Genomic DNA, 15666 nt, shown 5'->3' with positions numbered 1-15666 from the left:
TGATAAAATCAAAATTTCTTTCTAACAATTTAACACGTAAGTACAACCTTAAAATTTGAGGGTCTCTGACGGAATATCGCCCATTGAGCTGGTGGACGACAAGCTGAGAGTCTAGGTTAACAAGCAATGTACGGATACCGAGATTAATTTCTTCGGCTAATAATTCAATAACAGCACTATATTCAGTGACATTGTTTGTAGTACAGCCTAAACAGACACCTTGAAGGTCTATCAACTCACCGTGAGGATCGTAGATCACCCACGCCGCAGAGGACAAATTACGAGTACTGCGGCAGGCACCATCAGCGAAACCAATGTAAGGTGCACCCGACATCTGCACAAGAAGCAAAAATACACAATAAGGGGCAATCACACTTTCACACCAAACCGAAAACATGAAAACTCACACACACACACACACGCATGTACAAATCGGAGCGCATGAATCATGCATAATACCTTTTCAAGTACAGCCCATTACAGGGCTTATCAAGAGGATTACCTTTGTAGTCAACTAGCTCGTATGCCCCTTTTGCAATACTCTCTTTACAATGTAAGGGCCTAGCCACATGGGCTCGAGTTTGCCTGCCCCCAGCTTGTCATTGGCTTGGTCGTATAGCAGGACAAGGTCTTCCTCAACAAAGGAACGAGGATGAATAGTCTGGTCAAAATGAGTTTTTACTCTCTTCTTTTGAGCTTCGATGGCTAGGGAGGCTAAACGACAGGTCTCATCTAACCGTTCTAGATAAAGAAGCTGTTCCTCCACCGGAGTGGTGTTGGGAAGCAACTCGACGGCTATTTTCAACGAAGGAATTTCACATTCTATGGGAAGGGTAGCCTCCAGTCCATAAACTAGCTGAAATGGAGTGAATCCGGTGGCATCCTTCACAGAGGTTCGGTAGGCCCACAAGGCAGGAAACAACATCAGATGCCAATTAGACTTATGCATGTCGACAGTGCGTTGAAGCATTGTTACCAAAATTTTGTTAACAACTTCAACCTGACCGTTAGACTGAGGATAGTACGGGGTCGAACTATCATGCCGTAAGCCTAATTGGGTTGTCAGTTCAGTCATCATGTGATTACGGAAATGATTTCCGTGATCTGTGACAATGGCCTGTGGTACTCCGAACCACATAATAACATGATTGAACAAAAACTGTGTCGTCGTATGACCGTCTTCGGTTAATGTGGGCATCGCCTCGGCACATTTTGTAAAATAATCGACATCAACGATAATAAACCCATGCCCCCCGGCCGAGCGAGGCTTACAGGTTGTATAATCAATGCCCCATTTGGAAAAAGGGCCTACGGTCACTACAAGGTGCAACGGGGTTGGTGGTGCACGCATATTCCGCTAGTATATCTGGCATGCATGACATGAGCGGACAGCAAGAATGCAATCCTTAAAAATGGAGGGCCAGAAATAACCAGCGCGAAGGATTTTTTGAGCTGTGGCATATCCGGACATATGGCCACCACAGGCGCCAGAGTGGCAGTCATTCAGAACTTTCTCAGCCTCCTCGAGGGTAAGACAGCAGCGAAGAACAGAGTCAATGCCGAGATGGTACAGGGTGTCCCCTATGATCCGATAGGGTTGAGATTGATGACGGATCCGCCGCCGCGCATCTTTGGAGACAGAGGGGCGGAAAGAGGACGTTTGTAAATAAACAATAATATCCCTGTACCAGGGATCGAGGGTGCTGATCAGGAAAAGGGTTTCATCCGGGATATAATCCTCCGAAAGAGAGGGTGAAGAAGGAGATGGCAAAGAACAGAGCAATTCAGCAAAGACCAGAGACTTCTTAGACTTGGCAGCAGTAAATTCCAAGTCAAACTCTTGGAGGATTACGATCCATTTCGAGTATTTTCCCCCCAGCAACTGATGCGATAGAATGTACGTCATCAGATTGCAATCAGAAATCACTGTCGTGGTGTGCAACAGGATATAATGCCGGAAACATTGGACGGCGCAGACAGCAGCCAATGCCAACTTCTTGATGTAAGCGTAGTGAGTTTCCATATCCAAGAGGTTATGGCTGAGGTAATAGATAACGTGCTCATTTCCGTCATCATCATCCTGCACTAGAACCATGCCGATAGTGGTATCGGCGGCAGCCAGATAGAGAGTATAATCACGATGGTAGTTCGGAGGTCTTAATAATGGAGCAGAGACAAGGAGGCCCTTGAGTTGCTCGAAAGACTCCTGAGCGATAGCATCCCAATGAAAGGGTGTGTCTCGCTTCAACAACCGTGTGAAACCCTTAGCCACCTCGGCATAATTCGGAATGAATCGTCTAAGGAAATTTGCTTTGCCCTACAAGCTCTGCAACTGCTGCAAAGAAGCAGGGGGAGTAAGACTCAAAATGGCCTCAACTTTGAGGGGATCCAGACGGATGCCTTCTCGGGAGACGATAAACCTGAGTAGTCGACCTGATTCAATGCAGAAGACACATTTATGAGGATTGAGCCTAATACGGTAGTGTCGACAGCGGAGAAAAATTTCGCGAAGATGGGAGGGATGGTCCTGACGCTTGACTGAATGAGCTGGGAGGTCATCCAAGTATGGCTGTACAATGTGACGAATGTCATGAAAGGCATAGGACATTGCATGTTGGAACGTAGCGTCGGCATTCTTTAGACCGAAAGGGAGCTTCTTATAGGCAAAAGTGCCCCAAGGACAGATAAAAGTCGTCTTATGTTGATCAACGGGTGCAATGTTGATCTGGTTATATCCAGAGAAGCCGTCCATAAACGAGTAAATTTCGCTTCCTGCACACTCATCGATAAGCTGATCGATGAAGGGTGTAGGGAAGTTATCCTTAGGACAGGCACGATTGATATCACGGTAATCAACACAGACTCGGATAGTGCCCTGCTTTTTGTTCACAGGGACTATATTAGAAACCCAATCCGTCAGTGGAATGGGGTAAATGAAACCAACCTTGAGAAGCTTTTCGACTTCTGCTTTGATGGTTGCGGCCTTTCGGGGGTGCACAGGGCGTAAGCGCTGATGAACAGGCTTAGCACCTGGATACGTAGGTATCTCGTGCACCACTATACTAGGGTCGATGCCAGGCATTTCTTCATAGGACCAAGCAAAGACATCACGAAATTCGCGAAATAGGTCAGTGTAGAGTTGAACTTCCTCTGGAGTGCAAGTGACTCCAATATGAATGTGCTCGACAATCCCTAGTTTCACAGAGATGTCGATAGGTTGGGTTTGCGTAATGTTCCCCATATTGCCCTCAGAAGATACTTGGTAAATTTGAATAGGCGTTTGGAGGGGCAAGGATGGGATACACGGAGCAAACCGCTCGAGACATGCGATCATTTCCTGATGGGCAGGGAGAAAGGAAGAGCGGTGGTGATGATCTGACCAAGGGAGCTCTTCAAGAGACATGGTCTCTATGATGGCTTCATCGGAAGGAAATATTTCCTTTAATGGATCCGACGTAGCATCATCTCCAAGCCAAGGGAAATGAACATACGAATCGGGAACACCGCTCGGAAGAGCAGGTTCGAGAGGGGGAGCCGATGCAGCAACGATTTTGACGTAGTTGAGCTCGGCATGACTCAACGGCATCAGATCACCCCAGGAGTCTATCTGATTAGCGGGAGGAAGGACCCACGGATCAGAACGTATGGAAATCATGTTAATAGGGGCGAGATTCAGAGGTGGAAGGGGAAAGACACCCATTAGGGCAGGATCTTTAATGAGCCCAGCTCTCACACTCTCGAATGATTTAGAGGTATGCTCCACAAACGACACATTACCTTCGGAAGAAGAGGCGAAGAAGGATAGCTAGTCCACCGTGACAATCTTCCCTTGATGAGGGAAACAAATGACACGGAAAAGGGAGGAAGCCACGGCTTACATGGCGTATGTCTAGCTACGTCTGAGGAGGAGGTTGTAGGTAAGATTAGCATCGACAACTTCGACCTCTACTTCTACCGTCTTCCCTTCCAAGGAGATGGGCAAGCGTTGGAGGATACCGTAAGGACGGGACTCTCTTCCATCAAAGGCTTCTAACGTCGTAGGACACTGACTTAACGCAGGAGAACCAATAGCCTTCCAGCAAGCAACGGACATGATGCAAGTTGAGGCACCTTCATCAATGACTGTACGATGAATTGTTTTGCCATTGATGATGACCTGTATAAGGAAAGCGACTTGGTGGGGCAGTCTCGACGTAAAGCCCTCGAGATCGAAAGAAATAAAATCTGAATCTGCCGGGTCTATGCCACCGATAGCCGATAGCAAGGACTTCCTCTGAGAGGGGCAGCTCTGGAGGACTTCTAGAGCGGACATAGCAGACGGAGCCTGAGCTAAGTCCTCAACAATGCTATAGTGTTGGGCAGCACGAGCATTAGGGTTGTAAGACGACTTCCGGAGTACACCTTTCGGAGGGGGTCGGGGGATCGTCTCAGTGCTGGGTCTTTCGATGTGGAGAGGACCAGAACTGGATGGAGGAGCACTGGAGGGGACCTCTGGCTCTTTCTCGGCAGGAGAGGGATATTCTTTTGCTCGATTAGTAACATGGATGGGAATCGTTCCAGCCATAAAGACTTGAGAGCCGAATGAAGAAGAGGGTTGAGATGGGTCTGCCACCATTTGAGTTTTCTGAGAAGGGAAAGGTTCCTTAAGCACAGCAGGAGTCCCAGGAGCACCTTTCAATAACCGACTAACTTCGGACCGCCTTGGGCAGTCTTTAGTGTAGTGATCCTCATCTTAGATAAGACAAGGATACTTAGGTTTTCGTTTGGCTCCTTCTTCGGTTGGATTTTTAGGGGAGTCCTGTTTGGGCTGTTCGCTCTTATTCTTAGCTTTCCATTTCTTCTTCCCTTTCAAGGATTTATCCGCCGCGGTGGACTGGACGGCATTAACCTCGGAGGTACTTCCAGAATTAGATTGGCCCTGGGAATTATTTCCATTAGAAGTGTTCTGTTTTTGCTTCCCAGGGTTCACGACCGATTTCTTTGATGACGAGTTATAGAGCCAATAACTCCGTCAACAGATGGTTTTGGTGGAGCTTTGGATTGTCCGGGCCTCGGGGCGTCTGGCAAATAATCATATAAAGTACCTGACTGAGAGTATACTAAGTCAAGGTACTGAGCACGCGCAATAGCTTGCTCTTCAGTTACACAAGCTCCCATGGTGATGTCTCGCGCGATCGCAGGGACAAAGGAAGTCGTGAACCAATCGGTCAGGAGTTGATCAGGAATCCAAAATTTGATCAAGCGACGACTCCGTCTCCCTTCATGTATATGATTGGATATATGCGTAGCCGTGTCCTGTTTGAGAGACGTAAGGAGATGTGTCCCTGTCTCATACCGAATGGGTAACTAAAAATGAGTTAGGAATGCCATAGCCAGTGAGTTGAAATCTTGAAATGTTCCGCGATTCAGCTCAATATACCACTTAGCGGATGAGCCGGTGAGAGTTCTTTGAAAGAGGCAGAGCCGGATAGAGTCATCAAGCCATGAGTTCGATGAGCACCAAAGGTGATAGGTCATGACATGGGCTTGAGGGTCTTCACCAGCTTTGCCATCGAATTTTAGGCAATCACCGGGTATTTTAGTCGGAACTGGTGGCCAATATGGATTATGAAGAATGGGATCATTTGTCAACTTGGACACATCTGGAAGTTCCAACGTCACTAAGAAAGGCAACTGAGGATTAAAGGACATTTGTGGCTGCGGAAGAGAGGTAGTACTAGGGTTCCAACCAGGTGGTGGAAGCCCCCACAGACTTTGTCCGGATGGGCCTGGCCCAAAAGGGTTCTGCCCATAGGGATTTTGTCCATAGGGGTTCTATCCATATGGATTCTGTCCATAAGGATTCTGTCCATATGCAGACAGTTGACCCTGGGTCTACCCCCCAGCACCCCATGGATTAGCAACTTGACCTGCAGGTGCAACGTACTGATAATTCTAGTAAGGAGTGACCTGCATTGGTTGATAATTTTGATAAGGGGTAAACTGAGTTTGCCCCTGGGGTTGCTGGTAGCCATACATTTGCTGAGCTCCATACTGAGCCTGATAAGAAGGTTGCGCTTGGTAAGAAGGTTGGGGTCGTGGCCCACCTTGCATTTGATAACCAATTTGAGTTTGGGGTCCAGAAAGATGTCCTTGAACAGGTTGGGCTTGAACCATCTGGCCGGAAGGTTGGCCTGGTTGGGTTTGGGACGGACCTGTTTGCCCAGAAGGATGTGCTTACTGGGTACCAGGTTGTCCTTGAGCAAACAAGGGTTGTCCTTGTGGAACAGAAGTTTGAGCGGACTGGACGGCCGGTTGACCTTGAGGTTGGCTAGCCTGTCCAGAAGGATGACTGAGCTGGGCAGTGGGTTGGCCTTGCTGTGCAGAGAACTGGCCCGTTTGCCCAGAAGGATGACTAGGTTGGGTAGTGGGTTGGCCCTGCTGTATGTAAGGTTGCCCCCCTTGCCCAGAAAGATACCCCTGTTGGACCACCGGTTGACCTTGTGGAATGTATGTTTGTCCAGCTTGTCCAGAGGGATAACCCTGTTGGAGACCAGGTTGGCCTTGTTGGATGTAAGGTTGTCCTGGTTGTCCAGACGGGTAACCTTGCTGGGTACCAGGTTGCCTCGTATAACGAGAAGGTTGACTCAGATAGGTAAACGATGGACCACCAGCAGCCGAAGGTTGTCCCTGATAGGGTTGTCCTTGTGGGCCCCCAGATTGTCCTGGGTAAGACTGGCCATAATATGGCTGCCCTTGGGGGGCTTGCACATAAGGTGGCTGGCCTTGGTTAGGCGGTCCTTGAAGCTGTGCAGGTATTGCTTGGCCTCCATGAAAAGAGTGAGTACTAGGGTCCCAAGCAATGGATAACGGTACCGAAACCTCAACGAAAGGTTGAGTGGGCAAGGGTTGAGAAAGTTGAAGGTATTGACCAGTAGAATCGTAATAAAAGAGTGGACCTTGCACGTTTGGATCCTGAACAGCTTTCCCATAGGCATCATATGGCCCCCCTCCTGGAACAGGGCCAGAAGAGGGTGGAGCACTTTGTGCAGGGTGGACAACTCTAGGTGAGAGTTCCGGCTGGCCACTGCTCACTTGACCGTGAGGGGGACCAGCACCAGTGTTCAAAGATGAGGATGTTGTTACGGCACTAACGACCGGAGTTGAATGTGCTACACAAACAGTTGGATTCGTCGGGACTGAGGTAACAGGCGTAGTATGGGGTTGTGAAACAAAAGGTCCCGTGGTGGGGGTGACATGAGGATCCCACATGGTCGAAGCAGGAGTCCTGGCAGCTACCCTATCCCTCAACGACTGATAGCGTGGGGGGAGTGGATAAGTAGCTGGGATGGGAGTGTCAATATTCGACACCACAGGTGTCTCACCCATGCTAGGAGATGTCTCATCCATGTGGGAGGTAGACATTGGAGACGAAACACCAGGGGGCGTAAGAGGAATATCGTCCTCGTCAGGCTCCCAGATGGGGTTCCAATCAAACTTCGTAATCTTCGTCGCCTGGGGCACGAGAGTTGATAGGTTGGATACTCGGGATAACAGGAAGAGTATCACTTACAACTGGTACCTCAGGAGTAGCGGAAGATGGAGAGCCTTGATCACTTGGAACCGGAGTTGACGAGTCAGCCAGGATGGAAAACTTCAAACAAACCTAAGGGAGTCTAACAATAAAAGACCCTACCCAAACTAACGCACACAAGATCTAACTAGGTAATGTTTATCGTGGCCAAATGAATTTTAAGACGCAAAGACACAACTTGACCTTTTCATGTTTTAAGAGTTGAGAAAAGGAAAAAAAGGTGACTCTAGTCGCCTTCGAATGTTTTATGAGCCCGAAGTGACAAACTGCTCAAATGAGCCTTTTCATTTAAGGAGTCTGAAAAGGATCAAAAGTGACTACTCTGGAGAGACCAGGCAAAGGGTTTACCAAACAAATCCATAAAACTGCATATACACCTTAGCAGTCATATGAAAACCAAGGACTTCCCGTACGGCAGTCAATCTTCCCGAATGCTGTGTTCGGTGCGTTACGGCTTGTAAGGCGGAAGAAACGGCTTCCTGTGGATAAAGGATGATAACCTAGTGTGGTCTCCCCTATATACGCGACGGTACGTGGGAGCTCAAGCCCGTGCTAGACCACTATCGAGTCACAAAAGGAGGAATCACCCAACCGTAGTGTGAAACAACAGTGACTAGGTTTAACGATGCCGGAGCACGTCTCTAGCATAGACCTCTACTTAGTGAGCATTATGTTCCAATGCGTTTTTAAGTTCATTCAGTTCATTTTATGGTTGATCTTTAGTTAAGTTTCGATTTCCAGCTCCTACCTTATGTGATCTCTCACAATTCCCTAAATGCAAGCTATATGCCAAAGAATGTCATTTCGTTCGATGAATACTAACTACGAGAGAGTTAAGAATTTTTCAAACAAAACGACCACAATCAAGAAGCACTCTAATGCAGCTAATGACAAATAAACGAAACTTTTCTTTGTTTTAAATTACTTAATCAATGAAAAGCTTCTAATTTCAATTAACTAATGCAACGCAAAAGAGATTATTCGTTTTTCTTTTTCAATGACAACGTGCACTAAACAAATTTTGAGAGATAGTAACACCGAGCAAAAGATCAATTTCACTCAATGAGAACACAATCGAATCCCCAAAACACCAAAACAGTCCTTCAAGAAGAAAGCACAAAGACCTCTATGAGCTATGTAATCTAAGCCCAAACGAAGCCAAGTGAAACCCAAGCGAAAAAGAAACAAATCACTCGGAAAAAGCTTTAACAACTACCGAGCAAACGCAAAAGTAATCGCAAAGTAGACTGGACGATCAAAGAACCCAAGACTCCTACGGAAGGCTCGATGCACCAAGCCACTAGATACCCTAGGGCTAAAAGGTGTAATCGATAGAAAAAGGCAAACACCCGAAGGATGAAGGTCTAAAACCAGTCAAACCAGGATCAAATACACTCCAGTAATTGAAAAAGACACAGCAAGACATAAAATCCAAGCTCAGAGGGCTTAAGGACAAGAAAACTGAAAAGTTGACAGGCCTGGCACGACTGTCAGGCTGCAACTCGCGCTTTTATAGGATTGGCGCGGGTTGTGTTTGAGCAACTTGCACCAATTGGCGCGACTGTAAGGCTAAAAAGTGCGCTAATCAAGTTGGCTTAGTCAAAAACAAAAGCAGGCGACTCAGGGCTTGAAGACAGTATCTAGGCAAACCAGGAAGCAAGAAACAACAAGAAATCCAACCCAGAAAGCTATCTAAGCAATCAAAGCAAGAAAAACCAAAGAGACAAGACAAACTCCAAGTTGTTTAGTCTGTAAACCAAACCGGATATTGACTGAAGTGGCATTGATCTACTTCGCTAATGCAAAGCAATAGCATTACGAAGGCTACCTGGCCATACTTCAGGCTCTGTCTAAAGTTTACAAATCAAACAACAAGATCTCCCCAGCGGAGTCGCCAAATTGTTGTGGAGGTAAATCCTCTCTGCGGACAGAGACGATCCCTACTAGCCCAGACCAGGTCTAGCAACAATCACACAATGCTATCACGCAAGTTCCTAATTGAAAATACAAAGTGGATGGTGAGAACCTACTTGGATTCCAATGCTAGTGTTCGTCGAAGAGATGTCGCATTCGTTCCTTTGCCTTGGCCGGTCACGATCCGCACGATCTCCGTGATAAGATACCTGCACACGCAAAGAACAACACAAAAACAAGCATAAAATCTAGTACATGCAATTATATATCAGTCAGAAAAGATGTAACTCAACATCAAACATGAAACAATGAGAGTGGAACCATAATGATAGTCATCTATTATTGATAAGTAACAAAGAAGAATACAACCATTGTGTTGGAGAGGTAAATCCCCTCTACGGATAGAGGCGATCCCTACTAGCCCAGCAAGGGTCTAGCAACAATCAGTCAATGCTACTATGAAAGTTCCTAATTGCAATTAAACAAGCGGTAAAGAACACCTACTTGGATTCCAGCGCTGTTGTTTGATGAAGAGATGCCACCTTCGCTCCTTCGCTCTGGCTGGTCACGATCCTCCGCGATCTCCGCGAACAGACACCTGCACACACGAAGAGGAAACAAACACAAGCGTGAAATCTAATAAAAGAAACCATACATCAGTCAGAAAGGATGTAATTCACATTTAACCATTGCATAGACAAATGAGAATGGAACAATAATAGTAGTCATCTATTATTAATCAAGCAGGGAAGAGTACAACCAAATGTTCTGACGTCGGTATCCTTCTCAGGAGGGGCCAGTCAGCAAGTGTCTCAAGCATTCACCTTTGGAAATGATTCTCCCAAGACAAGAAACTCTCTCTCTCACATACGCAACACAACACAACCTTCCCTAAGCTATCATGCACTTCCACACTTATCACACCAACTACCTATAGTAGCAGCAATCTGAGCACTATAAGCTCCACACAATCCAAGCTATTCCAAACTAGCTGCTCATGGTAATGGTGGAAGTTTATATAGGAGAAGGAGCCTCCTAAAAAGGGTGGAAGGATGAGCTTATCTTCAAGGGAAGTAGTTGCAAAGGGTCGAACAGACATGCCATAGAAGGGAGTCGATACTCACAAGGCCAACAACCAAGTCTGGAGTTATCTGGAAGGCTGGCTGTTGGAACAAATTCGCCAAAACTGGATCAGCGCGGGTGCATAACTGGTCTGGCGCGCTGACGTCACAAAGACATAATGGAAAAGGCCATGTCAGCACGGGCATATACAAACAGGGGCTGCGCTGGTCATGAAATTCGATCAGCGCGGGAAAGGCATGTGCTTCCGCACTGGCAGCGCACGCGGTCTGTTATAAAGCGCCAGTCATCGCGGATATTTTAGAAACAGACGCGCTGATGAAGAAAACTTTGGAAAAGTGGGTTTTTGGCCAGTTCAGAAGGCATGAACTTGATTATTGTGAATTCGTGACACAGTAGGGTGACTGACAGGGAGAAAATGACAAATTACTGTGTAACAGATGCCCCCTAAAGCATGAAGACCGAGAGAGAGGGAGGGGTGAAATGCTTTACGAAACTTGCCGAACTGGAACACCACCAGGAAGGACCGAATATCTCTGATAATCAAGTACATGCAGTCTAGGCATGGGCGCAGCCATCCGAAAGACATACGAAAAGGTCTGTGGAATGGACACAGCCACCCAGCTAAAGAGACCAGAATAATGATAAGGTATGGTCGCAGCCATCCATGACGACTCAGGTATGGGCGCAGCCATCCATCAATGAGTCATGTAATGATCATCCACAAAATCGCAACCTGGACCATAACAGACAGAGATCCAGGGTCTTGCGCTCCGTCCCGACCCGAAAAAAGTACAAGTCCAAGCATGCGAATACATGAGCTGAAGTCGAACATGCATGAACATCGTCTGATTACCAGTCAATGATGAAAACTGTTAACAGACACGAGAGGTACCACCAATAATGACAATGGCCCTCAAGGTACTATAGGCACAATCTGCGGCATGTGAATCAATGAGCTGGTGTCGAACACCCGCAGAATCATTCGATCGGAGGCCAATGATGAAAACCTCGCATCGAACACGAAGAACCTTCCATTGAGGCATGCAGGCTCTAAGGCACCTGAAGGGAGTCTCTAAGTCACCTTCCCGGATAAGGAGCTGAAGTCGACAGGAAGTGACCTTGATCGAAGGTGGGCCATAATGTTTCCCACATCATCGACACGAGACAGAGGTAAAATGATTTGTGTGAGATAGCAGATGAGGTTGTATTATTGCAGAGGTCAACTTCTCTTGAACATATCGGCGGCACGACAGTGGATTTGGCAGTATTTGACATCAAATGAGCAGAGGGTATGATGACGGTGGCAATGAGCAAATGAGAGGTCAAATAGGATAACCCGTACCCACGGAGGTCAGTTGTGAAACAAAATGAGAAATTCCCACCCGACACGAATGCAGACCAGTGCCATGTTCAAGAGCGACATACTGCCGACGCAACAATTGCAGTTCCATTTTCCCCACCATTTCTGGCAGGTACCCCGGTTATTTTTGGATGACAAGCTTGACGGGGATAGCATATGCTTGAAGAGTGTCATTTCGACGATGTCCGATGTCATCAAGTGTTTAACGAGCCTGACAAAGGAAAAACTCGGCGTCTTTTCTTGTTTAGAGAGTCTGAAAAGACAGCGGAAAAGGAGACTCCAGGGGGGTCCTTTTTCGTACAATTGTGTCTCTCGAGCCCGAAAAAGTATAAAACAATGCTCGAAAGAACCGCCCGGCCATTACGATCGAGGAGTACTTTTCGTAAATAGTGCCTTCGACCTGAAAAAGTAAAAAAGCGGTCGGAAACACGTCGTTTTAGAGCCGATAACGAGTGCGAAACGACAAACACCCGGCAATCTTTTAAGTTACACGGTCGGAAAAAGAGCTTAAAACGACCGCCTCTCGTTCCCTTTAACGAGCTGAAAGGAAGCTTGGCCATCTTTTCTTGTTTCATGTCGGAAAATAGCTCAAAGACGACATTTTTTGGGACCAAGTGATTCTAGGACCATTATGACTTCATCGTTTCTGAGGACCTGCACAGTAAAAATACCCGCATAAATCCGTTCGACATGTTAAAAAACACATTAAAACATGTATAAGATATTGACAGAAGTGCTAAATCCATGGTAGAAGCATGACAAAAACCCACATTTGCAAAATCTATAGTTAATTGAGCCATTTTTACTATAAGTAGAAGGGTAAATAGTCATTTTTACCATTGTTACCATATTGAGCCTTCGAGAATGTTGTGAAGCTGTGAAGTTGACGGAGCGAATTCTTCCCTGTGCGAACACCATTCATCGAACGGCTTGATCCAGGTAGGTTCCCCTTGCCATGCGCTCCATTTTGAGTCCTTTTGGTAGCATTTTAACGGTGGAATTCGCCCATTTGGGCAAATTCTTTGAGCGTGGATGCGCTCTCGGTCAGCGCGGATTTCCCGCTCGGGACCACGCTAATCGATTTAAAATTACACGTACCACCTTTTGGGTCAGCGCGGAAAACACGTGTGCTTCCGCGCTGACCCAATGAAAAAACACAGGGGCGCCATTTTCAGCGCGACTGTTTTTAAAACAGTCGCGCTGGCGCGGAAAAAATTGATTTTTTACAAAATGAACGTACAATTTTCCACAAACAGCATTCTAATGTTTCTTCATGGCTTTGCAGGGCACAATGGCTTTTGTATGGCAAGAGAGAGCCCATGATAACGAAGATATAGCCGCATATGCACTTGCCGAATGCCGGAATGCAATGCGGGCATGCGGTTTCCTGAAGTTCTTCCTGACTCCGCGCCTGAGAGCGCAACCTGACTTGCTGGAGTTCCTGATCAGAGCTTGGAACCCAATAGACGGGAAATTCACCATCCGCGGCCAAGACATCGAGTTCGATGCCTCGGATATCTATTTCTTGACTGGTTTGTCGCGCCGGGGCCAGAGGCCCATCCTGGAGGGGCAGCGGCCCAGCGGCGAGACTCTGGACCAGCTGATGGCTAGAGTATGCCCAGGAGCTGAAAAGACACGGAGCGGGAAGGTTGCTATCCCGACAGTGCGGGACATGCCTCTCCGCACGATACTCTTCCTAGCGACATGGGCAGCGAATTCTTTGGCCAATCATGAGGCCTCGAAGAACCAACTGTTGCTAGCTCTGGAGTGCCTACAGCCCACCATCTTTGACTGGGCGACTGCTGTGACCACTAGCATGAAGAGGCAACTAAGCAACTGCCGTCGTGGAGAGACGAAGCAGTTTGCATATGGGTCGCTTCTTCTTCCGCTCATGCTGGAGCGGGTGCCAGCTTTACAGTTACAGACGATGGCTGTGGACCCACCTAGAGGTCCCCGGGAGACGAGGGCCAGCCGATGGGCCCGTGTCATGCCACGTGGAGGTGGAGGCCGCCCAATATCTTGGGGAGTGTATTTCAGAGAGTGGTTGGACCGCCAGGTTGTCATTGTGGAGGACTGGCCATATGCCGGCATGGACTTCCGCAATGATCCTGACATGCCACTGCCCGCAGGAGAGCATTGGGATGATGGAGGTATGTCACTTGATCTCACTTTAACATTTTTTGATGTTTTTGGTTTTTTATGTATATGTCTTAATAAATGTCACCGTATGCAGATGTGGGACCTGTGAGACCCATTGGCCTAGCCCCAATGGCACGGAGAGAGGGGCAAGGAGCTGGAGCCCTGGCCTTAGTTCCTCCAGGAGTGGATACGTCGGAGACTGTGGCCCGCAACCTTGAGGGTTTGCTGGAGGGAGTGCCAGATTACCAGGGGGTCGAAGAGGTCCCTATAGAGCATCAGATCCACACAGTGGGGGTGGCACCCAGGATGCACCGCCTTTTGAGGCGGGTGGCACGAGTAGCTGTGTGCTACAGAGAGCATAACCCAGCACACTAGTCGCCTAGGTTCACTTCTACTGATGTTTTGAGAGACATATGTCTCGGATGTACTGAGGACAGTGACTCTATTTTTGACATACACACTTATTTTTGAGCGCCTTAGTGCGCCACACGATATATATATGTATACATACCGATTTTTGGATGGATCTTGTTACATGTGATGATGTTTTGTTTATGCTATGCAAATGTTCAGTACAAATGTAATCTTATGTATGAATTGCACAACACATGACCCATATATTTTAATTTTTTAAATGCAAGCTTAAAAGCACACACAGCACGCATGCAAACTATGCTTGGGAAATATCTTATTTACATATGCTTTACTCTATTATGCTTTCTATGCTTTCTTGTATGATGTTTATCTATTTCGCAAATGTCTGTCTAACACATGATTTGCCAATGCATCAGTCAACGTGTTTAATCGTCTCGGAATATGTTGATATGTGATATAGTCAAAATTCCTTTCTAACAATCTGACACGTAGATACAACCTTAGGATACGTTGGTCTCTAACGGAATATCACCCGTTAAGTTGATGAACGACCAGCTGGGAGTCGAGGTTTACCATCATTGCTCGAATGCCGAGATCAACTGCTTCGGCTAGTAGCTCAATTACGGCACTGTATTCGGAAACATTATTAGTGGTACGACCGAGGCAAACTCCTTGAAGTTCTAGCAACTCTCCATGAGGATCATAGATTGCCCACGCCGCAGAAGACAAATTGCAAGTACTACGGCAGGCGCCATCAGCGAAACCAACATAAGGTGCACTAGACATCTGTACAAGAAGGAGAAAACACAATAAGAGGCAAACACGCCTTCACACTAAAGCAAAACATGAAATCATACACACAAAACACACTAAACACGCGTATGTACAAACTGAGTGCACGAAGTCATGCATAATATTTCTTCAAATACAGCCCGTTGCGGGGCTTGTCAAGAGGATTTCCTTCGTAATCAATCAACTCATATGTGCCCTTTTGTAAAACTCTTTTCACGATATAGGGAGCTAGCCACATGGATTCGAGTTTTCCTGCCCCCAGCTTATCTTTAGCTTGATCGTAGAGCAATACTAGTTCTCCCTCAACGAAGGAACGAGGATGAACGTTCTGGTCAAAGTGAGCCTTGGCTCTCTTCTTTTGCGCTTCGATAGCCAGAGAAGCTAAACGACGAGTCTCGTCTAACCGTTCTAGGTAAAGAAGCCGTTCCTC

The sequence above is a fragment of the Pinus tabuliformis genome, chromosome 9 (genome assembly GCF_031772625.1).
Source record: "Pinus tabuliformis cultivar Carrire ecotype Pingquan chromosome 9, CPIR1, whole genome shotgun sequence".
Lineage (NCBI taxonomy): Eukaryota > Viridiplantae > Streptophyta > Pinopsida > Pinales > Pinaceae > Pinus > Pinus tabuliformis.
The sequence above is the reverse complement of the archived record's forward strand: the minus strand, read 5'-3'. Positions refer to the sequence as shown.